Source organism: Hyla sarda, unplaced genomic scaffold, assembly GCF_029499605.1.
Source record: "Hyla sarda isolate aHylSar1 unplaced genomic scaffold, aHylSar1.hap1 scaffold_285, whole genome shotgun sequence".
Taxonomy (NCBI): Eukaryota; Metazoa; Chordata; class Amphibia; order Anura; family Hylidae; genus Hyla; species Hyla sarda.
In genome coordinates this window covers 51,302-74,355 of record NW_026609556.1, presented here as the reverse complement: position 1 = coordinate 74,355, position 23,054 = coordinate 51,302, and the positions used below count along the sequence as shown (strand labels likewise).

Genomic DNA, 23,054 nt, shown 5'->3' with positions numbered 1-23,054 from the left:
ATCACCAAACAGCTCCATAGTCACATACACAGCAAAGGAGAGATGTTGTTTACACCTAGTGATGTCAGTGGTATTGAGTGACATCACAGCACAGTGCTAAGGCTCCTGGGCCTGGACACAGCAGCGGCTGCAATATCTCAACGGAGAATACGTTTATATATATGTGTGTGTGTGCGCGTATATATATATATATATATATATATATATATATATATATATTTCTCCGCCGAAATCACTTTTAAACCCATTTCCACCTTTTTTTCCCTTCTCTTCCTCTTACTTTTTTTTCAAGTTTTTTTACGTTTTTCTCCTTTTCGCCTCTTTTCTGGGCGTATTATTCTTCTTTTTCTTCTTTTTTTTCGTCTAATGCATACCCCATCAGTGCAGCAATGCTTATTCAATACCGCCAGCAGATGGAGACACTGGGGGATAATTTTCTAAGGATTTATACTGATTTTTCCTGTCTGAATTTGTCGCACAGAAAGTTGCAGGCCAAATATGTGTGACATTTCTGCGACTTTAGCTTCTAGAGCATTTTTACAACATTATACATAGGTGCTGAATACATAAAAAGCGACTGTTCAGCGACAGACAAGTCGCATCGGCTGAAAGTAGGCCAGAATGTCAGTCCATGTTGGAGCAGGTTTAGATACAGTCTAAAGTATAGATCTCAAAGTCTGTGCACAGAATTTAGCAAGGGCCTCGCACCTTCTGATGCATCAGGTAGGTGCACAATAGCATAGCCTAACCCTCTGTACTTTGGTCTATATTGATGCGGGACATAGACAGCCAGCTGATGACCAATCCATTAGTGCAATGGATGGCTGGAAGCATTTGTCTTTGCCTTTGCAATACCACAGAAGCAATGCATGGTCAATGTACAGCAATGACACACCTGTGTGAACAGCCAGGAGACCCCCCCCATGTTATGTTACATAGTTACATAGTTAGTACGGTCGAAAAAAGACATATGTCCATCAAGTTCAACCAGGGAATTAAGGGGTAGGGGTGTGGCGCGATATTGGGGAAGGGATGAGATTTTATATTTCTTCATAAGCATTAATCTTATTTTGTCAATTAGGAACATTCAGCACCCACCCGCTATCAAGGCAGCTGCCTATCATGTCATGCCCTACCTGCACAGGTGTGCTGGCTACTCAAATGATCCAATTAAGGAGGCCATTTAGTCAGCAGCAGCAGAAGTCCTGTGCCTGGACGCTCCAACAGCGGCCAGACACAAGCAGAAGCAGAAGCAGCAGAAGCAGCAGCAGCACCACCTTTTGTTTTTTGGCTGCAGCAGCAGCAGCAAGGCCCACAGGGCTGGCTAGCTGGCTAGCCAGCAAGCAGGTAGCAATGAAAGTAGGAATCTTTCTTTTTAACCCTGTAAGGGGGTGGTGCACTGTACCCGAAGATACTGCCATATCGGGTCAATGCATAGGGCGACGGAAGCAAGCTTCGAAATCGGCCCCCGTTCTCAAAAATCCATTTAATATATGGTCCCCAGATAGGGGACGTATCAGATATTAAACTGATAAGAACAGATACTACACTTGATCTTAGCCAAAAGGCCGAGAAGCGATAACCGTGAAAGGGGCGGGCCCAACAAGGTCCCCTTCATGGGCACTATCACTGCTTGCTGTCAGGGAGGCTGCCAGACAATTTTCCATGCACACTCTGGGCTGGGGGGCAGTCAACCACCAGTACACACAGCAGAACCTAAACCCATACCATTATTGCTAAGCAGCAAGACAGGGGCCCATTGCACTCCCACGGGGCCTTTTTAAATGCAATCCATAACCCGGATTTGCCAGGAACCCTTCTTACTCCTCCTACTTGCATGTGACACTGGGCTTAGGATCTGCATAGGAAACACACACACAAGCACACACCTACCTTTGTTGCCTGCAGATGCCTCCTTGGCTGTCCCCAAACGGTATCAAACCAACACCCACGGGAAGCTGTAAGCATAGAGGACATGCCTGCACCCCATTGGACTTACCTGTGTGGGTTAAATCCGGGTTATTTGACAACCTATGGCGGTGATGGTTCTGCTCAGGCAGAGCAGTGCTGATGCTCCTCATAAAGCTGTCGCTGCTGTGAAGGTTCTAGGTGACATCACAAATCCCTATGGTTACATACACAACAAAGCTGGGTTGTTGTTGTTTACACTCTGCAAGGCCTGTGGAAGTGAGTGACATCATAGCACTGTAGTTCTGAGGGTTCTAGATGGATGCAACAATCTCCTGTTGCTTCTATGAAGGCCATAATAGACGACATCACCAAACAGCTCCATAGTCACATACACAGCAAAGGAGAGATGTTGTTTACACCTAGTGATGTCAGTGGTATTGAGTGACATCACAGCACAGTGCTAAGGCTCCTGGGCCTGGACACAGCAGCGGCTGCAATATCTCAACGGAGAATACGTTTATATATATGTGTGTGTGTGCGCGTATATATATATATATATATATATATATATATATATATATATATATATTTCTCCGCCGAAATCACTTTTAAACCCATTTCCACCTTTTTTTCCCTTCTCTTCCTCTTACTTTTTTTTCACGTTTTTTTACGTTTTTCTCCTTTTCGCCTCTTTTCTGGGCGTATTATTCTTCTTTTTCTTCTTTTTTTTCGTCTAATGCATACCCCATCAGTGCAGCAATGCTTATTCAATACCGCCAGCAGATGGAGACACTGGGGGATAATTTTCTAAGGATTTATACTGATTTTTCCTGTCTGAATTTGTCGCACAGAAAGTTGCAGGCCAAATATGTGTGACATTTCTGCGACTTTAGCTTCTAGAGCATTTTTACAACATTATACATAGGTGCTGAATACATAAAAAGCGACTGTTCAGCGACAGACAAGTCGCATCGGCTGAAAGTAGGCCAGAATGTCAGTCCATGTTGGAGCAGGTTTAGATACAGTCTAAAGTATAGATCTCAAAGTCTGTGCACAGAATTTAGCAAGGGCCTCGCACCTTCTGATGCATCAGGTAGGTGCACAATAGCATAGCCTAACCCTCTGTACTTTGGTCTATATTGATGCGGGACATAGACAGCCAGCTGATGACCAATCCATTAGTGCAATGGATGGCTGGAAGCATTTGTCTTTGCCTTTGCAATACCACAGAAGCAATGCATGGTCAATGTACAGCAATGACACACCTGTGTGAACAGCCAGGAGACCCCCCCCATGTTATGTTACATAGTTACATAGTTAGTACGGTCGAAAAAAGACATATGTCCATCAAGTTCAACCAGGGAATTAAGGGGTAGGGGTGTGGCGCGATATTGGGGAAGGGATGAGATTTTATATTTCTTCATAAGCATTAATCTTATTTTGTCAATTAGGAACATTCAGCACCCACCCGCTATCAAGGCAGCTGCCTATCATGTCATGCCCTACCTGCACAGGTGTGCTGGCTACTCAAATGATCCAATTAAGGAGGCCATTTAGTCAGCAGCAGCAGAAGTCCTGTGCCTGGACGCTCCAACAGCGGCCAGACACAAGCAGAAGCAGAAGCAGCAGAAGCAGCAGCAGCACCACCTTTTGTTTTTTGGCTGCAGCAGCAGCAGCAAGGCCCACAGGGCTGGCTAGCTGGCTAGCCAGCAAGCAGGTAGCAATGAAAGTAGGAATCTTTCTTTTTAACCCTGTAAGGGGGTGGTGCACTGTACCCGAAGATACTGCCATATCGGGTCAATGCATAGGGCGACGGAAGCAAGCTTCGAAATCGGCCCCCGTTCTCAAAAATCCATTTAATATATGGTCCCCAGATAGGGGACGTATCAGATATTAAACTGATAAGAACAGATACTACACTTGATCTTAGCCAAAAGGCCGAGAAGCGATAACCGTGAAAGGGGCGGGCCCAACAAGGTCCCCTTCATGGGCACTATCACTGCTTGCTGTCAGGGAGGCTGCCAGACAATTTTCCATGCACACTCTGGGCTGGGGGGCAGTCAACCACCAGTACACACAGCAGAACCTAAACCCATACCATTATTGCTAAGCAGCAAGACAGGGGCCCATTGCACTCCCACGGGGCCTTTTTAAATGCAATCCATAACCCGGATTTGCCAGGAACCCTTCTTACTCCTCCTACTTGCATGTGACACTGGGCTTAGGATCTGCATAGGAAACACACACACAAGCACACACCTACCTTTGTTGCCTGCAGATGCCTCCTTGGCTGTCCCCAAACGGTATCAAACCAACACCCACGGGAAGCTGTAAGCATAGAGGACATGCCTGCACCCCATTGGACTTACCTGTGTGGGTTAAATCCGGGTTATTTGACAACCTATGGCGGTGATGGTTCTGCTCAGGCAGAGCAGTGCTGATGCTCCTCATAAAGCTGTCGCTGCTGTGAAGGTTCTAGGTGACATCACAAATCCCTATGGTTACATACACAACAAAGCTGGGTTGTTGTTGTTTACACTCTGCAAGGCCTGTGGAAGTGAGTGACATCATAGCACTGTAGTTCTGAGGGTTCTAGATGGATGCAACAATCTCCTGTTGCTTCTATGAAGGCCATAATAGACGACATCACCAAACAGCTCCATAGTCACATACACAGCAAAGGAGAGATGTTGTTTACACCTAGTGATGTCAGTGGTATTGAGTGACATCAAAGCACAGTGCTAAGGCTCCTGGGCCTGGACACAGCAGCGGCTGCAATATCTCAACGGAGAATACGTTTATATATATGTGTGTGTGTGCGCGTATATATATATATATATATATATATATATATATATATATATATATATATTTCTCCGCCGAAATCACTTTTAAACCCATTTCCACCTTTTTTTCCCTTCTCTTCCTCTTACTTTTTTTTCACGTTTTTTTACGTTTTTCTCCTTTTCGCCTCTTTTCTGGGCGTATTATTCTTCTTTTTCTTCTTTTTTTTCGTCTAATGCATACCCCATCAGTGCAGCAATGCTTATTCAATACCGCCAGCAGATGGAGACACTGGGGGATAATTTTCTAAGGATTTATACTGATTTTTCCTGTCTGAATTTGTCGCACAGAAAGTTGCAGGCCAAATATGTGTGACATTTCTGCGACTTTAGCTTCTAGAGCATTTTTACAACATTATACATAGGTGCTGAATACATAAAAAGCGACTGTTCAGCGACAGACAAGTCGCATCGGCTGAAAGTAGGCCAGAATGTCAGTCCATGTTGGAGCAGGTTTAGATACAGTCTAAAGTATAGATCTCAAAGTCTGTGCACAGAATTTAGCAAGGGCCTCGCACCTTCTGATGCATCAGGTAGGTGCACAATAGCATAGCCTAACCCTCTGTACTTTGGTCTATATTGATGCGGGACATAGACAGCCAGCTGATGACCAATCCATTAGTGCAATGGATGGCTGGAAGCATTTGTCTTTGCCTTTGCAATACCACAGAAGCAATGCATGGTCAATGTACAGCAATGACACACCTGTGTGAACAGCCAGGAGACCCCCCCCATGTTATGTTACATAGTTACATAGTTAGTACGGTCGAAAAAAGACATATGTCCATCAAGTTCAACCAGGGAATTAAGGGGTAGGGGTGTGGCGCGATATTGGGGAAGGGATGAGATTTTATATTTCTTCATAAGCATTAATCTTATTTTGTCAATTAGGAACATTCAGCACCCACCCGCTATCAAGGCAGCTGCCTATCATGTCATGCCCTACCTGCACAGGTGTGCTGGCTACTCAAATGATCCAATTAAGGAGGCCATTTAGTCAGCAGCAGCAGAAGTCCTGTGCCTGGACGCTCCAACAGCGGCCAGACACAAGCAGAAGCAGAAGCAGCAGAAGCAGCAGCAGCACCACCTTTTGTTTTTTGGCTGCAGCAGCAGCAGCAAGGCCCACAGGGCTGGCTAGCTGGCTAGCCAGCAAGCAGGTAGCAATGAAAGTAGGAATCTTTCTTTTTAACCCTGTAAGGGGGTGGTGCACTGTACCCGAAGATACTGCCATATCGGGTCAATGCATAGGGCGACGGAAGCAAGCTTCGAAATCGGCCCCCGTTCTCAAAAATCCATTTAATATATGGTCCCCAGATAGGGGACGTATCAGATATTAAACTGATAAGAACAGATACTACACTTGATCTTAGCCAAAAGGCCGAGAAGCGATAACCGTGAAAGGGGCGGGCCCAACAAGGTCCCCTTCATGGGCACTATCACTGCTTGCTGTCAGGGAGGCTGCCAGACAATTTTCCATGCACACTCTGGGCTGGGGGGCAGTCAACCACCAGTACACACAGCAGAACCTAAACCCATACCATTATTGCTAAGCAGCAAGACAGGGGCCCATTGCACTCCCACGGGGCCTTTTTAAATGCAATCCATAACCCGGATTTGCCAGGAACCCTTCTTACTCCTCCTACTTGCATGTGACACTGGGCTTAGGATCTGCATAGGAAACACACACACAAGCACACACCTACCTTTGTTGCCTGCAGATGCCTCCTTGGCTGTCCCCAAACGGTATCAAACCAACACCCACGGGAAGCTGTAAGCATAGAGGACATGCCTGCACCCCATTGGACTTACCTGTGTGGGTTAAATCCGGGTTATTTGACAACCTATGGCGGTGATGGTTCTGCTCAGGCAGAGCAGTGCTGATGCTCCTCATAAAGCTGTCGCTGCTGTGAAGGTTCTAGGTGACATCACAAATCCCTATGGTTACATACACAACAAAGCTGGGTTGTTGTTGTTTACACTCTGCAAGGCCTGTGGAAGTGAGTGACATCATAGCACTGTAGTTCTGAGGGTTCTAGATGGATGCAACAATCTCCTGTTGCTTCTATGAAGGCCATAATAGACGACATCACCAAACAGCTCCATAGTCACATACACAGCAAAGGAGAGATGTTGTTTACACCTAGTGATGTCAGTGGTATTGAGTGACATCACAGCACAGTGCTAAGGCTCCTGGGCCTGGACACAGCAGCGGCTGCAATATCTCAACGGAGAATACGTTTATATATATGTGTGTGTGTGCGCGTATATATATATATATATATATATATATATATATATATATATATATATATATATCTCCGCCGAAATCACTTTTAAACCCATTTCCACCTTTTTTTCCCTTCTCTTCCTCTTACTTTTTTTTCACGTTTTTTTACGTTTTTCTCCTTTTCGCCTCTTTTCTGGGCGTATTATTCTTCTTTTTCTTCTTTTTTTTCGTCTAATGCATACCCCATCAGTGCAGCAATGCTTATTCAATACCGCCAGCAGATGGAGACACTGGGGGATAATTTTCTAAGGATTTATACTGATTTTTCCTGTCTGAATTTGTCGCACAGAAAGTTGCAGGCCAAATATGTGTGACATTTCTGCGACTTTAGCTTCTAGAGCATTTTTACAACATTATACATAGGTGCTGAATACATAAAAAGCGACTGTTCAGCGACAGACAAGTCGCATCGGCTGAAAGTAGGCCAGAATGTCAGTCCATGTTGGAGCAGGTTTAGATACAGTCTAAAGTATAGATCTCAAAGTCTGTGCACAGAATTTAGCAAGGGCCTCGCACCTTCTGATGCATCAGGTAGGTGCACAATAGCATAGCCTAACCCTCTGTACTTTGGTCTATATTGATGCGGGACATAGACAGCCGCTGATGACCAATCCATTAGTGCAATGGATGGCTGGAAGCATTTGTCTTTGCCTTTGCAATACCACAGAAGCAATGCATGGTCAATGTACAGCAATGACACACCTGTGTGAACAGCCAGGAGACCCCCCCCATGTTATGTTACATAGTTACATAGTTAGTACGGTCGAAAAAAGACATATGTCCATCAAGTTCAACCAGGGAATTAAGGGGTAGGGGTGTGGCGCGATATTGGGGAAGGGATGAGATTTTATATTTCTTCATAAGCATTAATCTTATTTTGTCAATTAGGAACATTCAGCACCCACCCGCTATCAAGGCAGCTGCCTATCATGTCATGCCCTACCTGCACAGGTGTGCTGGCTACTCAAATGATCCAATTAAGGAGGCCATTTAGTCAGCAGCAGCAGAAGTCCTGTGCCTGGACGCTCCAACAGCGGCCAGACACAAGCAGAAGCAGAAGCAGCAGAAGCAGCAGCAGCACCACCTTTTGTTTTTTGGCTGCAGCAGCAGCAGCAAGGCCCACAGGGCTGGCTAGCTGGCTAGCCAGCAAGCAGGTAGCAATGAAAGTAGGAATCTTTCTTTTTAACCCTGTAAGGGGGTGGTGCACTGTACCCGAAGATACTGCCATATCGGGTCAATGCATAGGGCGACGGAAGCAAGCTTCGAAATCGGCCCCCGTTCTCAAAAATCCATTTAATATATGGTCCCCAGATAGGGGACGTATCAGATATTAAACTGATAAGAACAGATACTACACTTGATCTTAGCCAAAAGGCCGAGAAGCGATAACCGTGAAAGGGGCGGGCCCAACAAGGTCCCCTTCATGGGCACTATCACTGCTTGCTGTCAGGGAGGCTGCCAGACAATTTTCCATGCACACTCTGGGCTGGGGGGCAGTCAACCACCAGTACACACAGCAGAACCTAAACCCATACCATTATTGCTAAGCAGCAAGACAGGGGCCCATTGCACTCCCACGGGGCCTTTTTAAATGCAATCCATAACCCGGATTTGCCAGGAACCCTTCTTACTCCTCCTACTTGCATGTGACACTGGGCTTAGGATCTGCATAGGAAACACACACACAAGCACACACCTACCTTTGTTGCCTGCAGATGCCTCCTTGGCTGTCCCCAAACGGTATCAAACCAACACCCACGGGAAGCTGTAAGCATAGAGGACATGCCTGCACCCCATTGGACTTACCTGTGTGGGTTAAATCCGGGTTATTTGACAACCTATGGCGGTGATGGTTCTGCTCAGGCAGAGCAGTGCTGATGCTCCTCATAAAGCTGTCGCTGCTGTGAAGGTTCTAGGTGACATCACAAATCCCTATGGTTACATACACAACAAAGCTGGGTTGTTGTTGTTTACACTCTGCAAGGCCTGTGGAAGTGAGTGACATCATAGCACTGTAGTTCTGAGGGTTCTAGATGGATGCAACAATCTCCTGTTACTTCTATGAAGGCCATAATAGACGACATCACCAAACAGCTCCATAGTCACATACACAGCAAAGGAGAGATGTTGTTTACACCTAGTGATGTCAGTGGTATTGAGTGACATCACAGCACAGTGCTAAGGCTCCTGGGCCTGGACACAGCAGCGGCTGCAATATCTCAACGGAGAATACGTTTATATATATGTGTGTGTGTGCGCGTATATATATATATATATATATATATATATATATATATATATATATTCTCCGCCGAAATCACTTTTAAACCCATTTCCACCTTTTTTTCCCTTCTCTTCCTCTTACTTTTTTTTCACGTTTTTTTACGTTTTTCTCCTTTTCGCCTCTTTTCTGGGCGTATTATTCTTCTTTTTCTTCTTTTTTTTCGTCTAATACATACCCCATCAGTGCAGCAATGCTTATTCAATACCGCCAGCAGATGGAGACACTGGGGGATAATTTTCTAAGGATTTATACTGATTTTTCCTGTCTGAATTTGTCGCACAGAAAGTTGCAGGCCAAATATGTGTGACATTTCTGCGACTTTAGCTTCTAGAGCATTTTTACAACATTATACATAGGTGCTGAATACATAAAAAGCGACTGTTCAGCGACAGACAAGTCGCATCGGCTGAAAGTAGGCCAGAATGTCAGTCCATGTTGGAGCAGGTTTAGATACAGTCTAAAGTATAGATCTCAAAGTCTGTGCACAGAATTTAGCAAGGGCCTCGCACCTTCTGATGCATCAGGTAGGTGCACAATAGCATAGCCTAACCCTCTGTACTTTGGTCTATATTGATGCGGGACATAGACAGCCAGCTGATGACCAATCCATTAGTGCAATGGATGGCTGGAAGCATTTGTCTTTGCCTTTGCAATACCACAGAAGCAATGCATGGTCAATGTACAGCAATGACACACCTGTGTGAACAGCCAGGAGACCCCCCCCATGTTATGTTACATAGTTACATAGTTAGTACGGTCGAAAAAAGACATATGTCCATCAAGTTCAACCAGGGAATTAAGGGGTAGGGGTGTGGCGCGATATTGGGGAAGGGATGAGATTTTATATTTCTTCATAAGCATTAATCTTATTTTGTCAATTAGGAACATTCAGCACCCACCCGCTATCAAGGCAGCTGCCTATCATGTCATGCCCTACCTGCACAGGTGTGCTGGCTACTCAAATGATCCAATTAAGGAGGCTATTTAGTCAGCAGCAGCAGAAGTCCTGTGCCTGGACGCTCCAACAGCGGCCAGACACAAGCAGAAGCAGAAGCAGCAGAAGCAGCAGCAGCACCACCTTTTGTTTTTTGGCTGCAGCAGCAGCAGCAAGGCCCACAGGGCTGGCTAGCTGGCTAGCCAGCAAGCAGGTAGCAATGAAAGTAGGAATCTTTCTTTTTAACCCTGTAAGGGGGTGGTGCACTGTACCCGAAGATACTGCCATATCGGGTCAATGCATAGGGCGACGGAAGCAAGCTTCGAAATCGGCCCCCGTTCTCAAAAATCCATTTAATATATGGTCCCCAGATAGGGGACGTATCAGATATTAAACTGATAAGAACAGATACTACACTTGATCTTAGCCAAAAGGCCGAGAAGCGATAACCGTGAAAGGGGCGGGCCCAACAAGGTCCCCTTCATGGGCACTATCACTGCTTGCTGTCAGGGAGGCTGCCAGACAATTTTCCATGCACACTCTGGGCTGGGGGGCAGTCAACCACCAGTACACACAGCAGAACCTAAACCCATACCATTATTGCTAAGCAGCAAGACAGGGGCCCATTGCACTCCCACGGGGCCTTTTTAAATGCAATCCATAACCCGGATTTGCCAGGAACCCTTCTTACTCCTCCTACTTGCATGTGACACTGGGCTTAGGATCTGCATAGGAAACACACACACAAGCACACACCTACCTTTGTTGCCTGCAGATGCCTCCTTGGCTGTCCCCAAACGGTATCAAACCAACACCCACGGGAAGCTGTAAGCATAGAGGACATGCCTGCACCCCATTGGACTTACCTGTGTGGGTTAAATCCGGGTTATTTGACAACCTATGGCGGTGATGGTTCTGCTCAGGCAGAGCAGTGCTGATGCTCCTCATAAAGCTGTCGCTGCTGTGAAGGTTCTAGGTGACATCACAAATCCCTATGGTTACATACACAACAAAGCTGGGTTGTTGTTGTTTACACTCTGCAAGGCCTGTGGAAGTGAGTGACATCATAGCACTGTAGTTCTGAGGGTTCTAGATGGATGCAACAATCTCCTGTTGCTTCTATGAAGGCCATAATAGACAACATCACCAAACAGCTCCATAGTCACATACACAGCAAAGGAGAGATGTTGTTTACACCTAGTGATGTCAGTGGTATTGAGTGACATCACAGCACAGTGCTAAGGCTCCTGGGCCTGGACACAGCAGCGGCTGCAATATCTCAACGGAGAATACGTTTATATATATGTGTGTGTGTGCGCGTATATATATATATATATATATATATATATATATATATATATATATATATATATTTCTCCGCCGAAATCACTTTTAAACCCATTTCCACCTTTTTTTCCCTTCTCTTCCTCTTACTTTTTTTTCACGTTTTTTTACGTTTTTCTCCTTTTCGCCTCTTTTCTGGGCGTATTATTCTTCTTTTTCTTCTTTTTTTTCGTCTAATGCATACCCCATCAGTGCAGCAATGCTTATTCAATACCGCCAGCAGATGGAGACACTGGGGGATAATTTTCTAAGGATTTATACTGATTTTTCCTGTCTGAATTTGTCGCACAGAAAGTTGCAGGCCAAATATGTGTGACATTTCTGCGACTTTAGCTTCTAGAGCATTTTTACAACATTATACATAGGTGCTGAATACATAAAAAGCGACTGTTCAGCGACAGACAAGTCGCATCGGCTGAAAGTAGGCCAGAATGTCAGTCCATGTTGGAGCAGGTTTAGATACAGTCTAAAGTATAGATCTCAAAGTCTGTGCACAGAATTTAGCAAGGGCCTCGCACCTTCTGATGCATCAGGTAGGTGCACAATAGCATAGCCTAACCCTCTGTACTTTGGTCTATATTGATGCGGGACATAGACAGCCAGCTGATGACCAATCCATTAGTGCAATGGATGGCTGGAAGCATTTGTCTTTGCCTTTGCAATACCACAGAAGCAATGCATGGTCAATGTACAGCAATGACACACCTGTGTGAACAGCCAGGAGACCCCCCCCATGTTATGTTACATAGTTACATAGTTAGTACGGTCGAAAAAAGACATATGTCCATCAAGTTCAACCAGGGAATTAAGGGGTAGGGGTGTGGCGCGATATTGGGGAAGGGATGAGATTTTATATTTCTTCATAAGCATTAATCTTATTTTGTCAATTAGGAACATTCAGCACCCACCCGCTATCAAGGCAGCTGCCTATCATGTCATGCCCTACCTGCACAGGTGTGCTGGCTACTCAAATGATCCAATTAAGGAGGCCATTTAGTCAGCAGCAGCAGAAGTCCTGTGCCTGGACGCTCCAACAGCGGCCAGACACAAGCAGAAGCAGAAGCAGCAGAAGCAGCAGCAGCACCACCTTTTGTTTTTTGGCTGCAGCAGCAGCAGCAAGGCCCACAGGGCTGGCTAGCTGGCTAGCCAGCAAGCAGGTAGCAATGAAAGTAGGAATCTTTCTTTTTAACCCTGTAAGGGGGTGGTGCACTGTACCCGAAGATACTGCCATATCGGGTCAATGCATAGGGCGACGGAAGCAAGCTTCGAAATCGGCCCCCGTTCTCAAAAATCCATTTAATATATGGTCCCCAGATAGGGGACGTATCAGATATTAAACTGATAAGAACAGATACTACACTTGATCTTAGCCAAAAGGCCGAGAAGCGATAACCGTGAAAGGGGCGGGCCCAACAAGGTCCCCTTCATGGGCACTATCACTGCTTGCTGTCAGGGAGGCTGCCAGACAATTTTCCATGCACACTCTGGGCTGGGGGGCAGTCAACCACCAGTACACACAGCAGAACCTAAACCCATACCATTATTGCTAAGCAGCAAGACAGGGGCCCATTGCACTCCCACGGGGCCTTTTTAAATGCAATCCATAACCCGGATTTGCCAGGAACCCTTCTTACTCCTCCTACTTGCATGTGACACTGGGCTTAGGATCTGCATAGGAAACACACACACAAGCACACACCTACCTTTGTTGCCTGCAGATGCCTCCTTGGCTGTCCCCAAACGGTATCAAACCAACACCCACGGGAAGCTGTAAGCATAGAGGACATGCCTGCACCCCATTGGACTTACCTGTGTGGGTTAAATCCGGGTTATTTGACAACCTATGGCGGTGATGGTTCTGCTCAGGCAGAGCAGTGCTGATGCTCCTCATAAAGCTGTCGCTGCTGTGAAGGTTCTAGGTGACATCACAAATCCCTATGGTTACATACACAACAAAGCTGGGTTGTTGTTGTTTACACTCTGCAAGGCCTGTGGAAGTGAGTGACATCATAGCACTGTAGTTCTGAGGGTTCTAGATGGATGCAACAATCTCCTGTTGCTTCTATGAAGGCCATAATAGACGACATCACCAAACAGCTCCATAGTCACATACACAGCAAAGGAGAGATGTTGTTTACACCTAGTGATGTCAGTGGTATTGAGTGACATCACAGCACAGTGCTAAGGCTCCTGGGCCTGGACACAGCAGCGGCTGCAATATCTCAACGGAGAATACGTTTATATATATGTGTGTGTGTGCGCGTATATATATATATATATATATATATATATATATATTTCTCCGCCGAAATCACTTTTAAACCCATTTCCACCTTTTTTTCCCTTCTCTTCCTCTTACTTTTTTTTCACGTTTTTTTACGTTTTTCTCCTTTTCGCCTCTTTTCTGGGCGTATTATTCTTCTTTTTCTTCTTTTTTTTCGTCTAATGCATACCCCATCAGTGCAGCAATGCTTATTCAATACCGCCAGCAGATGGAGACACTGGGGGATAATTTTCTAAGGATTTATACTGATTTTTCCTGTCTGAATTTGTCGCACAGAAAGTTGCAGGCCAAATATGTGTGACATTTCTGCGACTTTAGCTTCTAGAGCATTTTTACAACATTATACATAGGTGCTGAATACATAAAAAGCGACTGTTCAGCGACAGACAAGTCGCATCGGCTGAAAGTAGGCCAGAATGTCAGTCCATGTTGGAGCAGGTTTAGATACAGTCTAAAGTATAGATCTCAAAGTCTGTGCACAGAATTTAGCAAGGGCCTCGCACCTTCTGATGCATCAGGTAGGTGCACAATAGCATAGCCTAACCCTCTGTACTTTGGTCTATATTGATGCGGGACATAGACAGCCAGCTGATGACCAATCCATTAGTGCAATGGATGGCTGGAAGCATTTGTCTTTGCCTTTGCAATACCACAGAAGCAATGCATGGTCAATGTACAGCAATGACACACCTGTGTGAACAGCCAGGAGACCCCCCCCATGTTATGTTACATAGTTACATAGTTAGTACGGTCGAAAAAAGACATATGTCCATCAAGTTCAACCAGGGAATTAAGGGGTAGGGGTGTGGCGCGATATTGGGGAAGGGATGAGATTTTATATTTCTTCATAAGCATTAATCTTATTTTGTCAATTAGGAACATTCAGCACCCACCCGCTATCAAGGCAGCTGCCTATCATGTCATGCCCTACCTGCACAGGTGTGCTGGCTACTCAAATGATCCAATTAAGGAGGCCATTTAGTCAGCAGCAGCAGAAGTCCTGTGCCTGGACGCTCCAACAGCGGCCAGACACAAGCAGAAGCAGAAGCAGCAGAAGCAGCAGCAGCACCACCTTTTGTTTTTTGGCTGCAGCAGCAGCAGCAAGGCCCACAGGGCTGGCTAGCTGGCTAGCCAGCAAGCAGGTAGCAATGAAAGTAGGAATCTTTCTTTTTAACCCTGTAAGGGGGTGGTGCACTGTACCCGAAGATACTGCCATATCGGGTCAATGCATAGGGCGACGGAAGCAAGCTTCGAAATCGGCCCCCGTTCTCAAAAATCCATTTAATATATGGTCCCCAGATAGGGGACGTATCAGATATTAAACTGATAAGAACAGATACTACACTTGATCTTAGCCAAAAGGCCGAGAAGCGATAACCGTGAAAGGGGCGGGCCCAACAAGGTCCCCTTCATGGGCACTATCACTGCTTGCTGTCAGGGAGGCTGCCAGACAATTTTCCATGCACACTCTGGGCTGGGGGGCAGTCAACCACCAGTACACACAGCAGAACCTAAACCCATACCATTATTGCTAAGCAGCAAGACAGGGGCCCATTGCACTCCCACGGGGCCTTTTTAAATGCAATCCATAACCCGGATTTGCCAGGAACCCTTCTTACTCCTCCTACTTGCATGTGACACTGGGCTTAGGATCTGCATAGGAAACACACACACAAGCACACACCTACCTTTGTTGCCTGCAGATGCCTCCTTGGCTGTCCCCAAACGGTATCAAACCAACACCCACGGGAAGCTGTAAGCATAGAGGACATGCCTGCACCCCATTGGACTTACCTGTGTGGGTTAAATCCGGGTTATTTGACAACCTATGGCGGTGATGGTTCTGCTCAGGCAGAGCAGTGCTGATGCTCCTCATAAAGCTGTCGCTGCTGTGAAGGTTCTAGGTGACATCACAAATCCCTATGGTTACATACACAACAAAGCTGGGTTGTTGTTGTTTACACTCTGCAAGGCCTGTGGAAGTGAGTGACATCATAGCACTGTAGTTCTGAGGGTTCTAGATGGATGCAACAATCTCCTGTTGCTTCTATGAAGGCCATAATAGACGACATCACCAAACAGCTCCATAGTCACATACACAGCAAAGGAGAGATGTTGTTTACACCTAGTGATGTCAGTGGTATTGAGTGACATCACAGCACAGTGCTAAGGCTCCTGGGCCTGGACACAGCAGCGGCTGCAATATCTCAACGGAGAATACGTTTATATATATGTGTGTGTGTGCGCGTATATATATATATATATATATATATATATATATATATATATATTTCTCCGCCGAAATCACTTTTAAACCCATTTCCACCTTTTTTTCCCTTCTCTTCCTCTTACTTTTTTTTCACGTTTTTTTACGTTTTTCTCCTTTTCGCCTCTTTTCTGGGCGTATTATTCTTCTTTTTCTTCTTTTTTTTCGTCTAATGCATACCCCATCAGTGCAGCAATGCTTATTCAATACCGCCAGCAGATGGAGACACTGGGGGATAATTTTCTAAGGATTTATACTGATTTTTCCTGTCTGAATTTGTCGCACAGAAAGTTGCAGGCCAAATATGTGTGACATTTCTGCGACTTTAGCTTCTAGAGCATTTTTACAACATTATACATAGGTGCTGAATACATAAAAAGCGACTGTTCAGCGACAGACAAGTCGCATCGGCTGAAAGTAGGCCAGAATGTCAGTCCATGTTGGAGCAGGTTTAGATACAGTCTAAAGTATAGATCTCAAAGTCTGTGCACAGAATTTAGCAAGGGCCTCGCACCTTCTGATGCATCAGGTAGGTGCACAATAGCATAGCCTAACCCTCTGTACTTTGGTCTATATTGATGCGGGACATAGACAGCCAGCTGATGACCAATCCATTAGTGCAATGGATGGCTGGAAGCATTTGTCTTTGCCTTTGCAATACCACAGAAGCAATGCATGGTCAATGTACAGCAATGACACACCTGTGTGAACAGCCAGGAGACCCCCCCCATGTTATGTTACATAGTTACATAGTTAGTACGGTCGAAAAAAGACATATGTCCATCAAGTTCAACCAGGGAATTAAGGGGTAGGGGTGTGGCGCGATATTGGGGAAGGGATGAGATTTTATATTTCTTCATAAGCATTAATCTTATTTTGTCAATTAGGAACATTCAGCACCCACCCGCTATCAAGGCAGCTGCCTATCATGTCATGCCCTACCTGCACAGGTGTGCTGGCTACTCAAATGATCCAATTAAGGAGGCCATTTAGTCAGCAGCAGCAGAAGTCCTGTGCCTGGACGCTCCAACAGCGGCCAGACACAAGCAGAAGCAGAAGCAGCAGAAGCAGCAGCAGCACCACCTTTTGTTTTTTGGCTGCAGCAGCAGCAGCAAGGCCCACAGGGCTGGCTAGCTGGCTAGCCAGCAAGCAGGTAGCAATGAAAGTAGGAATCTTTCTTTTTAACCCTGTAAGGGGGTGGTGCACTGTACCCGAAGATACTGCCATATCGGGTCAATGCATAGGGCGACGGAAGCAAGCTTCGAAATCGGCCCCCGTTCTCAAAAATCCATTTAATATATGGTCCCCAGATAGGGGACGTATCAGATATTAAACTGATAAGAACAGATACTACACTTGATCTTAGCCAAAAGGCCGAGAAGCGATAACCGTGAAAGGGGCGGGCCCAACAAGGTCCCCTTCATGGGCACTATCACTGCTTGCTGTCAGGGAGGCTGCCAGACAATTTTCCATGCACACTCTGGGCTGGGGGGCAGTCAACCACCAGTACACACAGCAGAACCTAAACCCATACCATTATTGCTAAGCAGCAAGACAGGGGCCCATTGCACTCCCATGGGGCCTTTTTAAATGCAATCCATAACCCGGATTTGCCAGGAACCCTTCTTACTCCTCCTACTTGCATGTGACACTGGGCTTAGGATCTGCATAGGAAACACACACACAAGCACACACCTACCTTTGTTGCCTGCAGATGCCTCCTTGGCTGTCCCCAAACGGTATCAAACCAACACCCACGGGAAGCTGTAAGCATAGAGGACATGCCTGCACCCCATTGGACTTACCTGTGTGGGTTAAATCCGGGTTATTTGACAACCTATGGCGGTGATGGTTCTGCTCAGGCAGAGCAGTGCTGATGCTCCTCATAAAGCTGTCGCTGCTGTGAAGGTTCTAGGTGACATCACAAATCCCTATGGTTACATACACAACAAAGCTGGGTTGTTGTTGTTTACACTCTGCAAGGCCTGTGGAAGTGAGTGACATCATAGCACTGTAGTTCTGAGGGTTCTAGATGGATGCAACAATCTCCTGTTGCTTCTATGAAGGCCATAATAGACGACATCACCAAACAGCTCCATAGTCACATACACAGCAAAGGAGAGATGTTGTTTACACCTAGTGATGTCAGTGGTATTGAGTGACATCACAGCACAGTGCTAAGGCTCCTGGGCCTGGACACAGCAGCGGCTGCAATATCTCAACGGAGAATACGTTTATATATATGTGTGTGTGTGCGCGTATATATATATATATATATATATATATATATATATATATATATATATATATTTCTCCGCCGAAATCACTTTTAAACCCATTTCCACCTTTTTTTCCCTTCTCTTCCTCTTACTTTTTTTTCACGTTTTTTTACGTTTTTCTCCTTTTCGCCTCTTTTCTGGGCGTATTATTCTTCTTTTTCTTCTTTTTTTTCGTCTAATGCATACCCCATCAGTGCAGCAATGCTTATTCAATACCGCCAGCAGATGGAGACACTGGGGGATAATTTTCTAAGGATTTATACTGATTTTTCCTGTCTGAATTTGTCGCACAGAAAGTTGCAGGCCAAATATGTGTGACATTTCTGCGACTTTAGCTTCTAGAGCATTTTTACAACATTATACATAGGTGCTGAATACATAAAAAGCGACTGTTCAGCGACAGACAAGTCGCATCGGCTGAAAGTAGGCCAGAATGTCAGTCCATGTTGGAGCAGGTTTAGATACAGTCTAAAGTATAGATCTCAAAGTCTGTGCACAGAATTTAGCAAGGGCCTCGCACCTTCTGATGCATCAGGTAGGTGCACTGTAGCATAGCCTAACCCTCTGTACTTTGGTCTATATTGATGCGGGACATAGACAGCCAGCTGATGACCAATCCATTAGTGCAATGGATGGCTGGAAGCATTTGTCTTTGCCTTTGCAATACCACAGAAGCAATGCATGGTCAATGTACAGCAATGACACACCTGTGTGAACAGCCAGGAGACCCCCCCCATGTTATGTTACATAGTTACATAGTTAGTACGGTCGAAAAAAGACATATGTCCATCAAGTTCAACCAGGGAATTAAGGGGTAGGGGTGTGGCGCGATATTGGGGAAGGGATGAGATTTTATATTTCTTCATAAGCATTAATCTTATTTTGTCAATTAGGAACATTCAGCACCCACCCGCTATCAAGGCAGCTGCCTATCATGTCATGCCCTACCTGCACAGGTGTGCTGGCTACTCAAATGATCCAATTAAGGAGGCCATTTAGTCAGCAGCAGCAGAAGTCCTGTGCCTGGACGCTCCAACAGCGGCCAGACACAAGCAGAAGCAGAAGCAGCAGAAGCAGCAGCAGCACCACCTTTTGTTTTTTGGCTGCAGCAGCAGCAGCAAGGCCCACAGGGCTGGCTAGCTGGCTAGCCAGCAAGCAGGTAGCAATGAAAGTAGGAATCTTTCTTTTTAACCCTGTAAGGGGGTGGTGCACTGTACCCGAAGATACTGCCATATCGGGTCAATGCATAGGGCGACGGAAGCAAGCTTCGAAATCGGCCCCCGTTCTCAAAAATCCATTTAATATATGGTCCCCAGATAGGGGACGTATCAGATATTAAACTGATAAGAACAGATACTACACTTGATCTTAGCCAAAAGGCCGAGAAGCGATAACCGTGAAAGGGGCGGGCCCAACAAGGTCCCCTTCATGGGCACTATCACTGCTTGCTGTCAGGGAGGCTGCCAGACAATTTTCCATGCACACTCTGGGCTGGGGGGCAGTCAACCACCAGTACACACAGCAGAACCTAAACCCATACCATTATTGCTAAGCAGCAAGACAGGGGCCCATTGCACTCCCACGGGGCCTTTTTAAATGCAATCCATAACCCGGATTTGCCAGGAACCCTTCTTACTCCTCCTACTTGCATGTGACACTGGGCTTAGGATCTGCATAGGAAACACACACACAAGCACACACCTACCTTTGTTGCCTGCAGATGCCTCCTTGGCTGTCCCCAAACGGTATCAAACCAACACCCACGGGAAGCTGTAAGCATAGAGGACATGCCTGCACCCCATTGGACTTACCTGTGTGGGTTAAATCCGGGTTATTTGACAACCTATGGCGGTGATGGTTCTGCTCAGGCAGAGCAGTGCTGATGCTCCTCATAAAGCTGTCGCTGCTGTGAAGGTTCTAGGTGACATCACAAATCCCTATGGTTACATACACAACAAAGCTGGGTTGTTGTTGTTTACACTCTGCAAGGCCTGTGGAAGTGAGTGACATCATAGCACTGTAGTTCTGAGGGTTCTAGATGGATGCAACAATCTCCTGTTGCTTCTATGAAGGCCATAATAGACGACATCACCAAACAGCTCCATAGTCACATACACAGCAAAGGAGAGATGTTGTTTACACCTAGTGATGTCAGTGGTATTGAGTGACATCACAGCACAGTGCTAAGGCTCCTGGGCCTGGACACAGCAGCGGCTGCAATATCTCAACGGAGAATACGTTTATATATATGTGTGTGTGTGCGCGTATATATATATATATATATATATATATATATATATATATATATTTCTCCGCCGAAATCACTTTTAAACCCATTTCCACCTTTTTTTCCCTTCTCTTCCTCTTACTTTTTTTTCACGTTTTTTTACGTTTTTCTCCTTTTCGCCTCTTTTCTGGGCGTATTATTCTTCTTTTTCTTCTTTTTTTTCGTCTAATGCATACCCCATCAGTGCAGCAATGCTTATTCAATACCGCCAGCAGATGGAGACACTGGGGGATAATTTTCTAAGGATTTATACTGATTTTTCCTGTCTGAATTTGTCGCACAGAAAGTTGCAGGCCAAATATGTGTGACATTTCTGCGACTTTAGCTTCTAGAGCATTTTTACAACATTATACATAGGTGCTGAATACATAAAAAGCGACTGTTCAGCGACAGACAAGTCGCATCGGCTGAAAGTAGGCCAGAATGTCAGTCCATGTTGGAGCAGGTTTAGATACAGTCTAAAGTATAGATCTCAAAGTCTGTGCACAGAATTTAGCAAGGGCCTCGCACCTTCTGATGCATCAGGTAGGTGCACAATAGCATAGCCTAACCCTCTGTACTTTGGTCTATATTGATGCGGGACATAGACAGCCAGCTGATGACCAATCCATTAGTGCAATGGATGGCTGGAAGCATTTGTCTTTGCCTTTGCAATACCACAGAAGCAATGCATGGTCAATGTACAGCAATGACACACCTGTGTGAACAGCCAGGAGACCCCCCCCATGTTATGTTACATAGTTACATAGTTAGTACGGTCGAAAAAAGACATATGTCCATCAAGTTCAACCAGGGAATTAAGGGGTAGGGGTGTGGCGCGATATTGGGGAAGGGATGAGATTTTATATTTCTTCATAAGCATTAATCTTATTTTGTCAATTAGGAACATTCAGCACCCACCCGCTATCAAGGCAGCTGCCTATCATGTCATGCCCTACCTGCACAGGTGTGCTGGCTACTCAAATGATCCAATTAAGGAGGCCATTTAGTCAGCAGCAGCAGAAGTCCTGTGCCTGGACGCTCCAACAGCGGCCAGACACAAGCAGAAGCAGAAGCAGCAGAAGCAGCAGCAGCAGCACCACCTTTTGTTTTTTGGCTGCAGCAGCAGCAGCAAGGCCCACAGGGCTGGCTAGCTGGCTAGCCAGCAAGCAGGTAGCAATGAAAGTAGGAATCTTTCTTTTTAACCCTGTAAGGGGGTGGTGCACTGTACCCGAAGATACTGCCATATCGGGTCAATGCATAGGGCGACGGAAGCAAGCTTCGAAATCGGCCCCCGTTCTCAAAAATCCATTTAATATATGGTCCCCAGATAGGGGACGTATCAGATATTAAACTGATAAGAACAGATACTACACTTGATCTTAGCCAAAAGGCCGAGAAGCGATAACCGTGAAAGGGGCGGGCCCAACAAGGTCCCCTTCATGGGCACTATCACTGCTTGCTGTCAGGGAGGCTGCCAGACAATTTTCCATGCACACTCTGGGCTGGGGGGCAGTCAACCACCAGTACACACAGCAGAACCTAAACCCATACCATTATTGCTAAGCAGCAAGACAGGGGCCCATTGCACTCCCATGGGGCCTTTTTAAATGCAATCCATAACCCGGATTTGCCAGGAACCCTTCTTACTCCTCCTACTTGCATGTGACACTGGGCTTAGGATCTGCATAGGAAACACACACACAAGCACACACCTACCTTTGTTGCCTGCAGATGCCTCCTTGGCTGTCCCCAAACGGTATCAAACCAACACCCACGGGAAGCTGTAAGCATAGAGGACATGCCTGCACCCCATTGGACTTACCTGTGTGGGTTAAATCTGGGTTATTTGACAACCTATGGCGGTGATGGTTCTGCTCAGGCAGAGCAGTGCTGATGCTCCTCATAAAGCTGTCGCTGCTGTGAAGGTTCTAGGTGACATCACAAATCCCTATGGTTACATACACAACAAAGCTGGGTTGTTGTTGTTTACACTCTGCAAGGCCTGTGGAAGTGAGTGACATCATAGCACTGTAGTTCTGAGGGTTCTAGATGGATGCAACAATCTCCTGTTGCTTCTATGAAGGCCATAATAGACGACATCACCAAACAGCTCCATAGTCACATACACAGCAAAGGAGAGATGTTGTTTACACCTAGTGATGTCAGTGGTATTGAGTGACATCACAGCACAGTGCTAAGGCTCCTGGGCCTGGACACAGCAGCGGCTGCAATATCTCAACGGAGAATACGTTTATATATATGTGTGTGTGTGCGCGTATATATATATATATATATATATATATATATATATATATATATATATATATATATTTCTCCGCCGAAATCACTTTTA

At 45.7% G+C, this 23,054-nt stretch overlaps 10 non-coding genes across 10 annotated transcripts; all 10 read right to left on the bottom strand.

The window, feature by feature from the left end:
• Positions 1-1,389: 1,389 nt before the first annotated feature.
• Positions 1,390-1,580, bottom strand: LOC130326595 (U2 spliceosomal RNA). Its single transcript, XR_008871174.1, has one exon. It is a non-coding gene; the product is annotated as a U2 spliceosomal RNA (small nuclear RNA).
• Positions 1,581-3,670: 2,090 nt separating this feature from the next.
• On the bottom strand, positions 3,671-3,861 carry LOC130326594 (U2 spliceosomal RNA). Its single transcript, XR_008871173.1, has one exon. It is a non-coding gene; the product is annotated as a U2 spliceosomal RNA (small nuclear RNA).
• Positions 3,862-5,953: 2,092 nt separating this feature from the next.
• On the bottom strand, positions 5,954-6,144 carry LOC130326593 (U2 spliceosomal RNA). The gene has a single exon (XR_008871172.1). It is a non-coding gene; the product is annotated as a U2 spliceosomal RNA (small nuclear RNA).
• A 2,093-nt stretch (positions 6,145-8,237) lies between these two features.
• LOC130326592 (U2 spliceosomal RNA) lies at positions 8,238-8,428 on the bottom strand. The gene has a single exon (XR_008871171.1). It is a non-coding gene; the product is annotated as a U2 spliceosomal RNA (small nuclear RNA).
• A 2,087-nt stretch (positions 8,429-10,515) lies between these two features.
• On the bottom strand, positions 10,516-10,706 carry LOC130326591 (U2 spliceosomal RNA). Its single transcript, XR_008871170.1, has one exon. It is a non-coding gene; the product is annotated as a U2 spliceosomal RNA (small nuclear RNA).
• Positions 10,707-12,802: 2,096 nt separating this feature from the next.
• Positions 12,803-12,993, bottom strand: LOC130326590 (U2 spliceosomal RNA). Its single transcript, XR_008871169.1, has one exon. It is a non-coding gene; the product is annotated as a U2 spliceosomal RNA (small nuclear RNA).
• Positions 12,994-15,071: 2,078 nt separating this feature from the next.
• Positions 15,072-15,262, bottom strand: LOC130326588 (U2 spliceosomal RNA). Its single transcript, XR_008871168.1, has one exon. It is a non-coding gene; the product is annotated as a U2 spliceosomal RNA (small nuclear RNA).
• A 2,086-nt stretch (positions 15,263-17,348) lies between these two features.
• On the bottom strand, positions 17,349-17,539 carry LOC130326587 (U2 spliceosomal RNA). The gene has a single exon (XR_008871167.1). It is a non-coding gene; the product is annotated as a U2 spliceosomal RNA (small nuclear RNA).
• A 2,094-nt stretch (positions 17,540-19,633) lies between these two features.
• On the bottom strand, positions 19,634-19,824 carry LOC130326586 (U2 spliceosomal RNA). Its single transcript, XR_008871166.1, has one exon. It is a non-coding gene; the product is annotated as a U2 spliceosomal RNA (small nuclear RNA).
• A 2,089-nt stretch (positions 19,825-21,913) lies between these two features.
• On the bottom strand, positions 21,914-22,104 carry LOC130326585 (U2 spliceosomal RNA). Its single transcript, XR_008871165.1, has one exon. It is a non-coding gene; the product is annotated as a U2 spliceosomal RNA (small nuclear RNA).
• Positions 22,105-23,054: the final 950 nt, after the last annotated feature.